The sequence below is a fragment of the Cynoglossus semilaevis genome, chromosome 8 (assembly GCF_000523025.1).
Source record: "Cynoglossus semilaevis isolate Cse_v1.0 chromosome 8, Cse_v1.0, whole genome shotgun sequence".
In the NCBI taxonomy this organism is placed as follows: Eukaryota; Metazoa; Chordata; class Actinopteri; order Pleuronectiformes; family Cynoglossidae; genus Cynoglossus; species Cynoglossus semilaevis.
Window position 1 is genome coordinate 23,460,482 of NC_024314.1, and position 17,469 is coordinate 23,477,950.

The following is a 17,469-nucleotide window of genomic DNA, read 5'->3' on the forward strand; positions in this document are numbered from 1 at the left end:
GGATCTTATATCTCCTATGTATTGCTGACGTTTAGACTCCAGCCCAGCAGATGCCAGTAATGCATCTAAAGTTCCCGAATCAGTTGCAAAGAAGCTACGCATCGAGTATTGAGTGACGTCGATGAACGAAGAAAGTTTGTTAAAAAGAAAATAAAATTGCTCGACTAGTTGACAAAAATAGTTTGTTTGTTTTTAGTAGCTTTATTAGCAGCGACCACTTCAAGACTAGGGAATCAATTTAAGATAAAAAAAAACAAACAACGGACACCAGAACTAGCATTAGCTACGTCAATCCTGAACAGCGTAGGTGGTTAAATAAAAAATCACGAAAAGTCTTGAAAACTACTTTAGCATTAGCTACGTCAATCCTGAACAGCGTGGGTGATTAAATAAAAAATCACGAAAAGTCTCGAAAACTACTTTGGTAAGTACTTTGTGAATGCATTGGACATATAAAATATAAAGAGATATGAAACGAATGAAAAATGAACTTTGTTAGCGTTTATGGTCACGTTCAAGTCTAGTCGCGGTTTCAGTCGTCAACCGAAATTCATTCGTCGTCATCGAGCAGTGGCGACAATTTACATTTCAATCAGTGATAGTGCTCTGTTATGGATAATACATTATTGTACTGCGTTTGAAAAGTGTGCCACCGAACACTTCGCAAGTCACTAACGTATGGAATACATTTGACACAAACGTCGCCTCCAAAGCTTTTATCGCGCGAAGCACAGACGAGAGCGCGCGCATGTGCGCGCACACACGAGGGCGAAGGCTGCAGCGGATCATGTTTATGTATAAGACACAACGTGCGTGGATGTGACTCAGTGAGTTGAAACCTCGTCTTGTGCTTGTTCCCAGGCTTTGTGAGTCAACGTGTCACTTGGATTTCACTTAGTACGTCTCAGAGTGAGGGTGAACTGTGTCACGCTGCACACTGTGTCTTTTGATTGTTTGCCTTTGTTGCAGCTAATGGAAATCCTGCCCTGTCGTCTCAGGCTGGTCCGTGACTGAGAACTACTTAGTCTGTGCTGAGAGTTCGATGTTCTTTAAAGTGTCCTCTAATTGGTTCTTCTTCTTATTAGGCGTCAATGTTGTTAATCGTTCATCATTAACACATATTGCCCAGCAGCTGAATGGTTTGTGACGTCACTGAAGCTCTAGCTGACAGTCTGAAGCTTGAGTTGTTAACATTAAATGGTACAGATGAGTCTTAATCATTGTCTCCTTTGTGTCTACATCCAGATACCTCCCAGTAAGACACTGGATTCCTCCCATCGTTATGGACGCACTCCATCGACTGCATGACAAACAGGACGAGTTGTCACTTCCACTTCCAGAGGATCTCATTGGTAATTTGTTCTAATAATAATAGTAATTTGAACAAAACTGGTTCTCGAGTCTTAGTTCCCTATAAACTGAGGGCCTGGAGCAGATGGATAAGGCTACATATTTCACAAGGTCACAGCACAATAACACTGTCAAGATTAGATTCTATTTTGTCACGAGTACCAGGCAGCAACACACAGTTAGCCTCTAGCCAGATGTGGAAAGAGTAGTACATGAGATACATGATAACAACGAAAAACCACTGTCGTGGTTATAAATACAACTATCATGTATGTATGTGCAGTATGCTATAGGCAGTATATACATATATTGTGCATATAATATATTGTACAATACACATATGTTGCACATTATATATTTCCACATTAAATAATGTGTATATAATGTTTGAAACATTACATATATTTTATATTTACATACTATATACATGTATTGTCAATCACATACACATATGATACATGTATATTTGAAATCACTACTATATACATGTATTGTCAATCACATTACACATATGATACATGTATATTTGCAAATCACATATATGTTATAAATTACACATATTTACACATATACATGTCTATATACATATCTATAGTATAAATGAAGGAGATTTTGAATCCTTTTTGTCTACCATCAAGTGTAAGAATAATTTGGTTATGTCAGGGTGGTGAGAGGTGAATCAGCCCAGGACATGTCAGAGTTTTGTCACTTTTGTTGTGACACTTTGTTGGTTAATCTTGCTCAACAGCATTCATTCCTAAAAGAGACTCTGACAGAAATTGAAAATACCCTGACACCCTGCAAACTTGGGTTTTTTACTTTTTAAGCCCTCCGATGTTGCACCCAGAGCTTAATGTCCTTCCGTGCCTTTGATACGTCTGCACACAACTTACTACAGCAAGTCTAACTGCTCAGATACTCCGTCCTAAAATCAACAAGCAGCTCCTGGTTTTGCTGACACTCACTAAACTGCAGCTGCCTCTGCAGTCATAGCTTAAGCTCCTCCATTTTATCATGTCAGGATTGCTTGTCATTCCTACTTTGTTGCTTTATTACCGACTGCGAGTGAATGTGTCTCGGTGACTCAAAGTGCAGTGGAACTCAAAGACTGAGAAAGTGTCTGTCTTGGCTTCTCAGCACTTTAATTTCTCATTGTTTTCTGTAGGATTCACAGAGTTAAGAGTCAGAATTATCAGCCTCCATCAAACTAAGCTCGCCACAGAACATTATCAGATTGTATTTGAGGCTTTGAAGAAGTAAAAACTACCCCTTTGTTGGGTAATGAAATTTTCTTAATACACTTTTATTATTGGACTCGAGCACAAAGCTCTAAACCCGAGCTATTCAAAGAGCACAAAGCTCTAAACCCGAGCTATTTAAATCCTTTTCTTTGGTTCAAGAGTCTTTTGTACTTCCTTGAACCCCTGGTGTCTTTTTATTAAAAGTTTCAAAAACTGTCAGAGTTAATATGACACTCAGTGTTTCTTCTTCAAGGCAGAAAAACTGTTTCTCTCAGAAAGACTGTCGCCCCTTTTGCCTGATATCAAACTCGCTGAACATTAGAGCGAGGAGTGTGGCGCTGCTTCAGCTCCTGCTTTCCCTGTCATTCATTTCTAGGTCAGTGGGAGAAGAAGTGAACGCTCGACTGAGCTGGAGAAATGCTCAATGAGGGATCCTCACATCACCATTTACATGAGTGCATGTGTGTATGTGTGTGTGTGTGTGGGTGGGTGCAGTGAAGCGAAGGATCGTCACCTCAAATCCAAACGGCACAGACACGGGCACACAAATGTCTCAGATACACAGTCATTCACTACTGTTTTATACAGACAGGAAACGGCTTTTAGATGCAGTAAAAGTGTCACTTTTTTACCTGTCACTATTTTCCAACCTTACTTCCTTCCAACCTTACTAAGTTAAATTCTCTGTGGCTGATAAAAAAAATGTTTTTTGTCTTTCTAGCTTTCCTTCAGGTCCAAGTCTGACTAGTGGGCCAGCCTGTCTGAACTGAAGCTGCTTAAGGAGTCGACAACATGAGACGACAACAGGTGATGATACATAAATGATATAGATATATATCATTATATATATATATGCTGTATATATGTATATTAATATATACATATATATGTGTGTGATACAAGTCCCAACGTATACATTGACAACTATCCAGAATGTGGAATTGATTTTGTTACATTTTGGTCTGTTTTTGCAAGAACACGTGAGGTATTACTAGAAAAGATATTTAAAAAAAAATTAGATTAATGATTTGACTACTGTAGAAATAAAAGTTATTCAACTTAGACTCTGGACAGTCAGTCACATTTTTCTCATATTCTGTTCCTTCAATTCATATTCATATGGTATTTCATGAAGCAGTGAATGAACTCGGTATACGTCTGACCGTGGTGCTTTGAAGTACAATCATTAATGATTTCCACAGTGTCTCCATATAAGATTTATGTTAATGATCATTTGCCTCCTTCTCTTTATGTTTGAACCTGTTTCAATCCTCGGTGAGCTCGACAAAGAAAACATTTGAATTCATCTGCAAATGAAGGAAGTACTGCAGTAATATTTAATATGCAGCTCTGATTATGACCACTTTGGCTCAGAGTACAGGCTGTGACTGAGTACTTCTCTTTACTCAGCTAATATTTGATGGATCCCTATAATGGAGTTGAGCTAAAATGGAACGTGTCATTCCAAGATATATGTCACAATAACATTTAGCAACGACTATTAGCTTTAAAGGTGATTAAATTAGCTCTTTAGAGTATTGATACCGGAACGTCTAAAACCGTGTTCTCCCTTTGCAGATTAGTCTTGTTTAGCCAGGAAGTCAAGGTTAACTGGCTCCAGAGAGGAGGTCTAGCTGTAGATTAAGAGATCAGAGGAGGAAGCCACAAAGAATCGCCAGGCTTTAAGGTGAAGGCTCTCTGGGTGGCACAACTAAGACTCTCAGATAAAAGAGAACAATTCTGAAAGGTTTGTGGGGAAAAAAAAGGAGGGTTCACTTCAGGGCTAAGGCACACATGTTAAACTCAAGGCGATTTTTTCATTAAAAAAATATTTTATCGAGTCTGTACTAATGTTGGCTGGGCTGGTTAAATGCAGCGGTCAAATTCTCTATGTGTATAATATATGCATGGGATTTTTTTTATCTGAGGAAAAAACTGTTCGCCCCCCCAAATAGAATATGGTGTAACTTCTTTTGGCCCGTTGAGTGATTGAGTTTGACACACCTGGACTAAACTGTGAGATAAACCAAAAACACTGGGATTTGTTCTTATTTTCAGGGCTGCAGGACGGAATGATGAAACTTCGTCTTGCAGCCCCCGTTTCAGAGTTCTCACAGCTTGTTCTTGACACAGCATCTGTGCAGAACCTTCGTCTTGATTGGCGTCCAACTGTTGTGTGTTCAGTCAGATTGTGTAAGTAGGTGTGGTTCACTCTGGTCCTGTGGAGGGGTGGACAAATCACCAAGGTTTATTTAATTTTATTCCATTTCCGCAGTGATTGCAGATCATAAAAAAAACTCACTCATACGTCTTCGTCGTCCTCCTCTTCCTCAGTCCTTAAATCTTAACTGCCTTCCCAAGAGATTGGAACTTGATGGTGAAATTAAAAAAAACACGTATAAATATAAAATGTAAAAAAAATACAAAAGGGTAGATTAAAAAAAATTATATATTTTAAACAAAAGTTCAAAATTAATTAAATGTTTGTCATGCAGCTCAATTTTGACAGTTCTCAGGACCATTGTCAATAGGTCAAAAAACAGGAACAGGAAGTAGTCAGAACCAAGGAAGAAACCATTGGCATGCACAGACTCTCTGAGAAGACTGAAAGGAAGTGAACTGGCAGAGGAGACTGAGCGGATGTGGATTTGTATACACAGTGGGGAGTGGAGATAACAAGACACAGGTGGCACAAAGCATAGGAGAAGCAGGTAATCAGGGGAGAGGGGAGAACAAAGGAGGGAAGGTACTGCCAGTCACAGAGGACTGAGGGCACAGACGGAGGAATGACCTGGAACAAAATACGAGCTCTAGGTCAGGGAATGAAAGGGAACGCACAGACGGAGGAATGACCTGGAACAAGATACGAGCTCTAGGACGACAAAATAGAACAGAAAAAAAAATAGTCAGGGAATGAAAGGGAAGATGAGTGGATGTAAAAAATGATTTATTAGCTGTGGCCTCGGTTAGGATTTGGTTAACTAAAAAAACTAACATTTGTAGTAGCAGCAACTATGTCAGCTTTGAGTCATGACTAAATCAAGTCAAAGATTCGATCAAAGATAGCTTCTCCACAGGACCAAGAAAGATGAAGCGTCCAGTCAGAACAGCTGCAACTCGTACCGCGTGCGATACGTGCTGCGAAATTCTAGCTTCTCTGAAACACCGAGCTCTTAAGTGAATTATACTCACCTGAGGAATTAAAGAACTGCAGTGACAGCAGGAGGTGACGCTGTTCGAATCCTAATGGTTCTTTAATTGCACTGCGGTGTTTTTCGCTGGCTGTTGGTGGATATTGTGATGATTTCTTTTTTTTCTTCCAGCGGCAGGTGTTTGTTGTGCCTCAAATGTCTTTTTGAAAAGAAGACATCAGAGTGCATAACTGCATTACTGTACGTACTGTGTACTCACAGAGTACAAAATAATGAGATTTTTTTTCCCCAAGTTTCTGATTTTGCAGAGGTCTGTTACAGTATACACTACGGGGGATTTATTTCCTGTTTGTTACGTGGGTTAAGTTAAACAACAAGGATACACAATACTTTGTCCTCTTCTTCAGTGTTTTGTCACAATAATAAGACGTTTGGCTGCCAAGACAGAAAGTGAGTTGTCTGTGCTTCTAATCATGCTGAATATTATGCTTTTCCAACAAACAAACAGGCAAAAAGTGGAGTAAACAAAACTGCAAGTGTATGTGTTTGTTTGGTAAAAAAAACTGCAACAAAACACAATCAAACGTTGTACTATTTCTGTCAGCAAGTATTTGCAAACTCCGACATATTTACAAGTATTACACCCACATAAAATAGACCATAGGAGATAAAATAATTCTTTACTACTTTTATTATAATCCGTGCAGTTATATTGGCCTACATTATACTGGGTTCTCCTCTTCTTTACTGGGAAGTCCACCATTGTTACAGCATTCTGTCATGGTGCAAGTCAGGGTCAGAAACTAGCAGGGGCTGAAGCAAAATGAATGTCCATGTAATATCTGAAATCACCCATGAAATTCTCCTGAAGGGACTTTAAATGCCCCTGTCAAACGCTACCTAAAACACCACTGACTCGCATAGCAAACCCAACACCTGCTGTTTCTACTGTACGCACTGCAGTGTGTTTTGTTTAAATTTAAGCCTATTTTGATCAAATTATATATATTTATGTCATATATTTTATCATATATAAATAATCATGACATGCTATATATATCCAAACATATATAAAAACATCAGCTCAACTAGCACACTCTTTGATTAGTAAGCTAGATGGCCAAAAGCTGTAAAAAATAATTGGGTAAATGTACCTTAAAATCAGTTTAAAAAAGAAAAAAAGGCTAACCAGGACAGCTAGAAGTTAGCAGAGTTAGCCCAAAAAAAAAGTCAGAAAATGTTTTCAAATTATAAAATATAACACAATTGAATCACCCCCCTAAAAAACATAAAAGCTTTCAGCTCAAAGTAGAATCTCTAGCTTTATGATGATAACTAACTAATATCAACAACATTAGAATCATTTTCACTTGGGATTCCAATGTATGTGATACAATAAGGGAAAGAAAGCTCCCAAACTTTTTTTGGCAGAAAACAACCAATCGAATCAGAAGTGTTGCCAAACGGCTGCTACTGTGAACAAACCAACCTTCTATTCTGCCCCTCCAGCAACAACAGAGGCAGCCGACTCACACACAGCCCGCGGCCTTTCTCCACTTCTAACTGTTGTGTTTGTTAAGCTCAGCTGACGGTTGCACTGCAAAAAGAAATGGAGGGAATTTTGGTGAAAATTAAAAATGAATGATTCCAGTTTCCTCTGCAGCGACAGCATAGTAGCTGATATTATTGCCCAAACACAAACTGCTCACAATGACGCAGACTTAGCAGCCGTACGTCCGTCCTCGCAGCAGGATTAGCACCACCAACCGCTGTGTAGCCACAGGAAAGACTTGAGGTTCTCTGTTCTGTTTGAAGTCACGCCTCGTAATATTTTACACCTGCAACAGTTTCAACGATCAACATTTAAATTAATGCTGAGGTAATTTTAATGTTGAACATAAAGTCACTTTTATCGGCTAACTGAACTTTTGTTTTAGCTCTATGCAAATTAGATTAGCATTCAATAGAACATTTTTTAAAACTGAGCAGTACACGCTGCAAAGAAATTAGCATCTTTAGCAAAGAGCCGTGTAAAATGGCTTAAGAACCTAAAGCAGAAATAAGTAAATGCTAACATACTGGACTCTTTTTTTTGTTTTCCACTATGCAGTTGTCATCGTATGACCAGAACTGGTGCACTTCTACAAGGAAACGCTGCAGGGCAGAAAGCCTAATGACTTCATATCAAGTGGGGACCTGCACGCAATCGATTGACAGACAGTATGTGGCCCAGCGACCGCTAGTTTGGGACGCCAGATATCAAGCATAGAAAAGAGATGGATGTCGGCAGGAGGTAGGTAAAAAAAAAAAAAATCAATCATGTGACAGGATGGAGGTCCATTCTCCACGGGACTGGGTCCATATAGGAGTCTGGAGGTCTCCTGCTGTGGGCTCCTAGATTGACCCTTCCATACAAGCTGAAACATTACCATGGAAACCACACTCACACTTTCACTTTCAGCCCACAGACGGTCATTAGAGCCTTCGGATATCTCCTCCATGTCATTTATGCCCCCCCCGCCCCCACACCGCCACCACCCCAGTGCCCTCTATTGAGGCTTTAAGAAAATTGCACCCCAATTTTATTTATCACCTCCTTCTTCTCCAACCTCCCCCTCAATCTTTTCGCTCTCGTTCAGCTCCTTGATTGTCTCTAATGGTCTTCTCCCTCCCTTCCTCCCTCCCTCCCTCTCTTCTTCTTCTTCAATCTTCTTCACCTTTCATCTGTCTATGGCCACCTCCACCGTCCTTTCATCAATTCTTCACATCCCTCTATTTTTAACACCACTCTGTTCGTCCCTTCTTGAGCCTCCGTTTTCTACCTTTACACCTGAGCAAATCCATCTCCTTCAATAATTATCCAGTTGAGAGTTTTAATTAGAGCGAGGAGCCGTGTCTGCTGCAGTAAAGCCCTAATTGAAACCACTGTTGGTCATCTTTCTTGTCGCTGTGCAGACGGAGACGACACTCTGGCCAAAATCTGATTTTCATCAGGAGGCAGGTTTTTCTAAAGTGATTAATTTCCATCACTGTATTACAACGGCGTAGAGAAAAAGCTTCACTCATGCCGCTCACAGCCGTCGGCCGCCTCAGGCGATCAATCAACAAATCTGGAAAATCAGCAGCAGCAGGAAGCTGGGGCAGTTTGCTGTGAAAAAACAAAACAAAAACAACACCAACAAAAAAAGTCGCTGAGGTAACTTGTTGCCGTGGAGATTGCTATAGTGATGGAGAAAAGTCGGGGGAAGAAGCAGGAGTGTGTGGCACCGATGCAGGGAAAACGATGATGTGTGTGTGTGTGTGTGAGTGAGTGAGTGAGTGAGAGAGAAAGAGAGAGACGACAATGTGTTGAGCCTTTTCAGCCAGTCTGAAGCCAATCAATGAGAGCTTATCAGGAAGTGCTCTGCTCTGCTGTCGGCTTTAGTGGAATCCAGAGGCAACGAGGACTCAGCCCCGGGTCTGTCCAGGACGTACTCGACAGGGGGTGGAAGAGAGAAGGCTTAACAAGTTCATGTGTAGATGGAGCGCATTCATGCGGGTGAAAAGCTGGATGTGAGAGGAGGACAAAGAAAGGAGTGGGTGTGAGTGGGTTTTGTCAAACAGACCAAGCATGTGTTGGTGTGTCCAGGGTTTGTTTGACCTAAAATGCTACTGATTCAAAAATATCGCTAGAAATCCGAAGTAAAAATGTGTCCTATTTTAATTGACATAAAACAGTTGAAACCCTGATATTAATTATTTAAAAAATATTCCAACTTTTTACAACAAGCCTTGTTACAATACAACTAGCAGGAATTCAGTCCCAAACCTTGACAGAGCCTGCCTCAGATTTACTCTGGGTTCATTTTCTGACCTGGATTCGACCTGTGCCTGTGAATTGGTTTGTTAGCTCCACTAATTAACGACATTTACACCTAGTTAAGGCAGCTTTTCTGAACCCAAGTCATTTCTGGGGTTTTTTTTTGTGTGTCCACTCAGTCTTTGTACTGGAGACACACCGTTGAATCAGCTTCTCACAATTTAACTGTCCCAAAAATATGCACTAAGCGGCAGCCATTATTACAAGAGCAGCGTCCCTGCTGGTTCTGTAAATGTGGACAAACGCGCTGCCCTCTGCGCCTGGACAGTCTGGGTTTGGCCATGGGGGTAAAATGAGATGTGGCAATTATTGTACGATTGAGGGAAACGATGGAGGGGGAGGTGGAAGGAAATTGTGTGCTTCTGTGTGTAATTGTGTGTAATTGTGCCATTTATGCTTTGAGCCAAGCAGCTAATTGTGAATCGTGAGCATAATGGGTTCATGAGGTCACATGCTGCAGACACAGACGTGGGGGAGAAGAAAAGAGGGAGGATTGAAATCCACAGGTAGAAATCAGGAGGAGACAGTAATCATCATCACGTCAGTGTGACTGCAGAACAGAGACAGGAAGGACAGATGAGACAAACGGGTTGATTGACAGATAATCAGAGACATCAGTCACAGAACACAGGAGGTGTGAAAAACACAGAAGAGAGGCTGTTATGAAAAAAAAAAAACTTTATTATAGCACCTTTTTTTAAAAGGTAAAATCATTCTATCTTCAGTCGTCACTGTCTCCTGGTCTCCTTTTTTTCGTTAGTGATATTAAACGAAGTAAAGCCTGTCTCAGCATCAATTAACACTTGTCTCTCTGACGGGGTGGAGACCTGTGGAGACATAATCAAATCAAACTCTTGTCACTTTGCGAAGATGTGAAATTTTAAAAACCTGCCACGTCCCAGAACCCTCACCTCAGGATGAAAAGATGAAAATGTATCAGGACACCTGATGTTCCTGAGGTGACGGCCCTCAACATTTCAGCTTCTTAAAATAGTGTAAAAGCACAAACAGCAAATACATCAGCTATTAGGGTTTTGTCACTGCAGTGTTTTTGTTCATTAAATATGCACAAAACAAGAGTGTGATGTTTATAACCTGACATTTAAAAATGACAGGTCTTGTTGGTTAAGATCCGACAGGCATCTTGAAATGTCTTGACTTTTACAAGAAGTTGAGAAGATAAGTTTCCCATTAAAAAGGCATCACTCCTGTAATTAATGTGCTGTCATTTGACAACATTAGCTCATGTGAGTGGGCCGCATGATGGCAAATGTTCTCAGAGAGCTCATCTTTAGAGTCAGATTCAGTCAGGTGATCGTTCACTCTCGGTTGATCGTAGGTGTGAATGTGGATGTGAAGGGTTGATGGACTCTGGGATGGACGAGTGGACAGTCTTCGTCCTCACCTGTTGACAGTTGTGATTGGCTCTAGAGTTGATTTGTTGGCTCCCATTGGAAATCACTTTTCAGTAATTTTAAAGGTTTAACTTTTTTAATACAAAAAATGTTTTATTATGTTAAACCAATGATCTTTTCTATTGAAATATTTTACATTTGACTAAAAATCAATTTAGAAATGGCTGCTCTTCAATTTTTTTATTTTTTTTCTTGCTGACTGAATGACTGTTGTTGTTTTATATACATCGCTAGATTTTATCATATTCAATCCCTCGTTTATTTTCCTGTCTTGCTGTCATTATGATTTCCCCCACAAGGGCAGAATGTCTCATGTTTCCAAATACAATTAGGGTCTAAACCAGGCATGGGAAAACTAAGGCCTGGGGGCCGAATGTGGCCCATTCAGCTTTCTAATCCGGCCCGCCAAACTTGTCCAAATTATATAATTGGTTTGTATCATGATTATACTTTACCCGCAATAGCCACGTTTTCCCTGTAGATGGTGTAGAGAAAGCTAAAAGCATTTTAGCATTTTGGCCTTCAAGCATAACTTTTACATCATCATTTATCTTAGTTTTAAGGACCATTTGTGACCCGCGAGTCAAAAAAACATATAAAAAATTTAGATTTTTAGAACATAAAAAACCCCAAATAAAACCCATTGTGGACACAGGTGTGTCTATAAACTCACTGGGTCACGTTGACACTTGTTCACTCACAGTATGAAAACTCTGATGTATATTTTTCTTCTCCTCAACAGTCAATATTTCTTGTCGCAGCAGATTGTTGTAATCATTCAAAGATAGCCTGTGTGCGCAGAGAGATATGTTTCTGTGCCCTCTCTTCTCCATCCTTGCTTTTCTCATAACCTACCGATCCTTCATTTCTTTATCTCTTAGCGCTAACACACACACAGACACGCACACATACATTCCGGTCCTTATCAACAGCTGGCAGTGTCTCTTTAGGTAAAGGCTCACCTGCCACAAGGTAGGAGAAGAGAAATCTCTTCAGTGTGTCAATACTGGTGACAGAATGACTGCGGTGCATTAGTCGGCTTCACTGTACTGAAGCTTTTCTGCTCCATCAGTCATGGCTGACAGGTTGAATTGTCCTTGACTGTCCTGCTCAACCTTTAAGATTTTTCTAATAATAATATCAACCTTATATAGTGATTAGTAGTATAACTATTATTATCGCTGTCTTCATAAAAAAAAAAAAAATGTCCACAGTAACCTCGACTCTTTTTGTCTTTAGTTGAAAAAAAGAAAATGCTTTAGACATTTGCATCCCAGAATACCTTGCAGTGCCCTGCAGCCTTGTACCACGCTGTTAAGTACTATATGCTGCGTCATGCATCATAGCCAGGACGTGGAGTCACACAAGTTCAATTTGGATGAGTGTTTTTTTTTTTTTTTCTTAATCCACTAGAGCAATAATACATCATAAAACTGCTGCCTGCAGTTTTGGCTGTGGTGTAATTTATTCAGGGAGGCGAATGATGCCTGTGTTTTCTTGTATATTGAATTCTGACCTGCTGCTCTCTGTTTGTGTGGAGACTTCCATTCATCTTTGTTTAATATAGGATTGATCTAGAAACAGCCGGTCTTCAGTCTCTGTTCGACATCCTTCAATTTTTAATTTGAATCAAAGTTTTACCAACTGATAGTTTTGCACTAAAGAACCACTGCTGTTCCCAATGAAAAAAATATGTTTGAGTTATGGTTGGTATGGTATGACGTCATAAGATTTGAGGTTTGATCCAAATTGCGATGATAAAATATTCTTAAATCTCAACATTATGATATAGGCTTAATTATAACATTATATCATATTAAGGTTGTACTCTAGTGACAAAATTATATTCAAATTAATGTTGGAAAATAACATGCAGAAGTTAGAAACATCTTTATGCAGATGATATTGACATTTATGTATTTAAATGCTGCACTACTCCTTTAGAACCTTAAGAGCGCAGATGTCACATGACCGGCAAAAGCAGGGAAGCCAAACAATAAAAACAAACTGAGAGCAATCTTAGTTTGCCGTGGTTTAATAATGATTAATCATGATTAATCATTATCAGAAAACGTTTTTAAGGGTGGGAACATTAATCATGATTAATCATTATCAGAAAAAGTTTTTAAGGGTGGGAACAAATTCTTTTATGAGTTATGAGTTTCCCACCTGTTTGTATTTGGAAGTAATCCAATTGATGGAACTATTAATGTGGAAAAATGTCAAGAAAAATATGTAAAGGTAGGAAGCACAATACTGGTCGTTACTGTGTATCTTGTGTGGAAAAATGTCAAGAAAAATATGTACAATACTGGTCGTTACTGTGTATCTTCAGGGTAATTTGACAGCCCCAGTCAAACGTATGCCTGATTTGGCAGATGTGAGGTTCTTAGAGCAGCTGGCACTGAAACATAATTATTGATTTTTTTTATTATATGTAGTAAAAAAAAATCCCTTAAGAGGGAATGTCAGGTTTCCATGTATTTACAATGTACTTATATGTCAGTATAGCTAATATCTTCATCAGTTGTTTCACAAAAGTGTAAAGAGTTACAGTTTTCATCTGAAAAGTCAATTGTAACTTTTCTTTTACATAATAATAACATCAGGGACTTTGCCAAGCACTTACTGTGAAATGCCACAGTTATGTTTCCTGAGGAAACAATACAAGCCCACTTTGGAGCCATTAGTGTTTTTAACTAGCATAATGTCATCACTGAGAACATTAAAAGAAATAAAATAAAAGGCCAAGTCTATTTGCTAACAACTGACCTTTGGACCTTTCCCGGCTTTAATTCTGTTTATTATTATAACCATTTACTATGTCGCTGACCTACGAGAGCTAAAGCAATAAAAAGATGTTTTTGTGGAAGATTCTGGAGACTCACTCCACTTGCCAACACTGACAGACATCCAACCGCACAGACACTATTAAAGAACTACTGTGATCCATCCTTCCACAGTGTGGAGACACAGGGAGTCTCACTAATTTGGCATGGGCCTTTCAGACTGCCTGTTAGCCATAACAAACAAAATAATTGTCTGATGTGAAGTGAGACAGCGTCTTCACGTCTCAGACAGCGTGGATGTAGAGACAGGATGTTCCTGCCTCAGGTCTGCACTGATGTGCTTTCTTTTATTTGTTTTTCCCTCCTGGGTTGCAGGATTCTTTTTTTCCACCACCTCTTCTACACCTTCTGCTTTTTCCACACACAGCGACTGCTCAAGGACAAATGTCAGCTAATATTTCACATTCTTACCCCAAAAATGTCAAAGTGGTAGACAAAGCATGTCTGTCTCCCTGCCCTGCTGCGTCCCACATAAATTTGTCGTCGCCGACTTTCCACATGATCACAAGTCAAAAGGTCGAATAATTCGATGATTTATGGGAAAAACTGTGAAGGTCAAAGACACCAAATACATAATATGAGCTGTCTATATATTTATACAGTATACCGTGATGTGGTAGAGAAGTCGAATACTGGTAAATATGCAGGTGAGTTTCAGTGTGTAACAGGCTTTAAAAAGCGAGCTGCATAAATTTGTTCTACTTTATTAGACTTTCAGTCTCACTCCACCTCCCCATGACAGAAAACATGCTGACAACAAGCTGATCTCAGCCTGTGAGGAAAGAAAATTACTTTTAGCTTCAGGCTGTGCAGGGTCATGTATTGTTACGACTCCGTTCCCTGTTTTCACCACAGTTGACGAGCAAGTGAAGGAGGTTCATTCTTGCAGCCAAATTTACCCTTTTTACCAAATAAAGTAAAGTAAATTGTCAGTAAAAGCGTGCTAAAAAAGCTAAATAGGAGTGGCAAGAAAAAAAAATATATATATATATTAAACTCTTATTTATATTGACATTAATATATCATGAAAAACCATCTCTATGCAGACGATACAATAATTAATTTACACACTTCTTCTCAGGTGCAGACCACTGGTGAACTCAAGGCAGATGTCTAACAGCTGCAGGTGTCATGGTCTGCTCTGCTCCTGGTTTCCAAGTGCCGAAAGAGAACGCTTCCGATGGTGAGTGTTGTCATTCAGTAGAGGGTTGAGTAAAAAACGAAAAAGGGGTTTAAACCAAGACTAGAGTGTTCACCGTCGTATCGTAATAAATCCGACACGTTTCTGTATTTTTCGTCAGTTTTGGCAAATTAACAAATGAGACGTTTTTCAAGGTTGATGAAGTGCCGTTAAGTAGAGTTAAGTATCATTTGCCACCTCTCTCTTCATCATCTTCACTCTGATCAATCACCTGCCCCGCGTTTCCATGTCAGCGCCGTTCAAGGCAGATTAGTTTCCACTGCTCCGTCGATCTGTGCTAAGCTTTTAATTGGATCAGTACGAGTGGAAGGATGCATTAGAAGAACACCAGAGACGCTTCCACTCGTCAAACTCAATTACAGACGTTAATAATGGATAAATTCACTAAAGGTGTGCATGCTTAAGAACTTGGTCTCTTAATAGCACTTATATAATGAAATGAGCTGGTCAGCTTCTCTTATAAACAGAGACTTGTTTCAGTAAATCCACTCATGTCAGCATTTACTGCACTGCCCAGAAATATGAGAGTGTTTGGACTACATTGACTTTTTTCTCAAATGTAGAAAATGATTCACGATGCACTGGTGCACTCAGGTCGGGACGAGTCAAAACTGTTGTGACAGGATGGGAGGAGTCGCTCCATCAATATCATTTTCTGCTTAGTTTTGGTTCTTGTTTTGTATCAAGCTATGCCAACATGAATTGATTTTTTTCCTTTGTTTTTCTCTTCTCCATTTCGACAATAATTTACACTGGGATACAGTAGTTGTGCCTGCATTCACAGACTGAAGTGGCTCAGACTTGTTGTTGTTTCATCTGTCTGTGTGATGCAGGTCTGTAATCCATAGTCCAGCCTTTTAGCCTGATAGCCTGTTAGCTAGCCTCGATTAGCATTCTGTAACACCTTACAAACAGTAGGTCAGTCTTTCCTGGCTGAGTAACGTGCACACTTCTGTTATATATTCCTGAGTGCACTCTCGCCCTGTGTGGAAGTGACCTCGGTGTGACCTCGCTGTCTGTCCTCCCTCTGGACTTGTCTCACTCTTTTCTTTTTTTTTCTTCTCAGGTTCACATCAAGGGCAGCCGTTAGCATAGCAGAAGAGGAATGTCATCATCACTTCACTCACCTTCGTCGCCCATTTAGTGAGTAAATCTAGGACTGTTGTGTTTTCTGTTATTTTCCAAGTATATTGCACACACAGGTGCACAGTCATAGGTCGATCAGACAATAAATTGACCAGAGCTGTGAGTGTGAGTTTGTTGGTGGTTGTTTGGCTCTATGTGTGGCACTAATGGCCTGGCAAACTGTGGGGGGTGCACCCTGTCCTCGCATGTAGACTCTGGGATTGGCCCCTGTGTCCCCTGTAACCTAGAGTAGGAGAAAGTAGTAGACAATGGATGGATGGATGGATGGATGGATGTTCTCTCTCTGTGTCAGTGTACATCAGTGCTGTTATGAACACGGATGTTGTAGTCAGGTGTGCTGCTGTTGTTGCCGTGCTCCGTCTGTTAGCCACAGGGAGAGTGCTTCCCTGTTGTCATGGAGAAGAGCAGGCAAGTGAGAAAGGAAGGAATCACTGAACCATGTAACACACACACATATGAACAACCTTTAAAATTTAATTAACCATTAAAGTCAATAATTAAACCGCACTATAATCAGTCCCTTTTTATCCTCTTTTAACAAGACAGGCTCAAATAATATATAATATATCTAAAAATGCATATAAAGAATGTATGTACGTTAACAAAGAGGAATATTTAGAGATAACACAGACGCCGGTGGTCTGGCTTATCACTGAGTTCACTTCAGTTAAAGAGGGACTCGGTGCAAAAAATGAAAACCGAGGCACGCAAAAGTGCCTGCAATTTCATTTGGTTTAACACCCGAAAAAACAAATACATTAACATTTTCATGGAGCAGCCAGTTTGCTCGTTCAAAGACTGAGAAGAGGAAAGACGAGGGAACCGTTGCAGAAAAGGCTTTTAAATTGCATCAGGAGTGGTTTAAAGTCCTGCGTAAACTTTTCTTTTTATATGAACACGTAACGTTGCAGCACTGACTCACCACCTGTCCGTGATAAATCTCCACGGAGATGTTGTGGTAACGTGGCTAGATCTTTCACTTTCAAATCACAAAGGCTTAGATGGAGAAAAGGTGGGCAAACTGTTGGTTCACAGGCCGAAATGGGCAAATACTGTGTGTGTATTATATACGTGTGGTACTTTATTTGTTTTGTTTTTTTTAAGGAAAAAGTTGTTGCACACTGTTCAAATTCAGTGAGAGCAACAGCAACAAGACTTAAATAATTGTTGATCCTGTTTGGTCCTACACTATGTAGACTGTGTTTTAAGTGTAGGACACAGCGTCCTGCACTGTAAGCTGGTTACATTTTACTGAC

At 39.9% G+C, this 17,469-nt stretch overlaps 1 long non-coding RNA gene across 3 annotated transcripts in view; it reads left to right on the forward strand.

Annotated features, from left to right (window-relative positions):
* The first annotated feature begins 357 nt into the window (after positions 1-357).
* Positions 358-17,469, forward strand: part of LOC103382835 (uncharacterized) — a 24,005-nt gene continuing 6,893 nt past the window's right edge. The window contains exons 1-6 of one of the 3 annotated variants that reach the window (XR_521957.2): positions 358-424; positions 1,246-1,352; positions 3,313-3,398; positions 7,854-8,036; positions 14,948-15,049; positions 16,134-16,210. This is a non-coding gene — a long non-coding RNA (uncharacterized LOC103382835). Of the gene's footprint in view, positions 425-453; positions 1,353-3,312; positions 3,399-7,853; positions 8,037-14,947; positions 15,050-16,133; positions 16,211-17,469 lie in introns of those variants that run through there. The other 2 variants (XR_003050448.1, XR_003050447.1) reach the window with 2 other exon arrangements.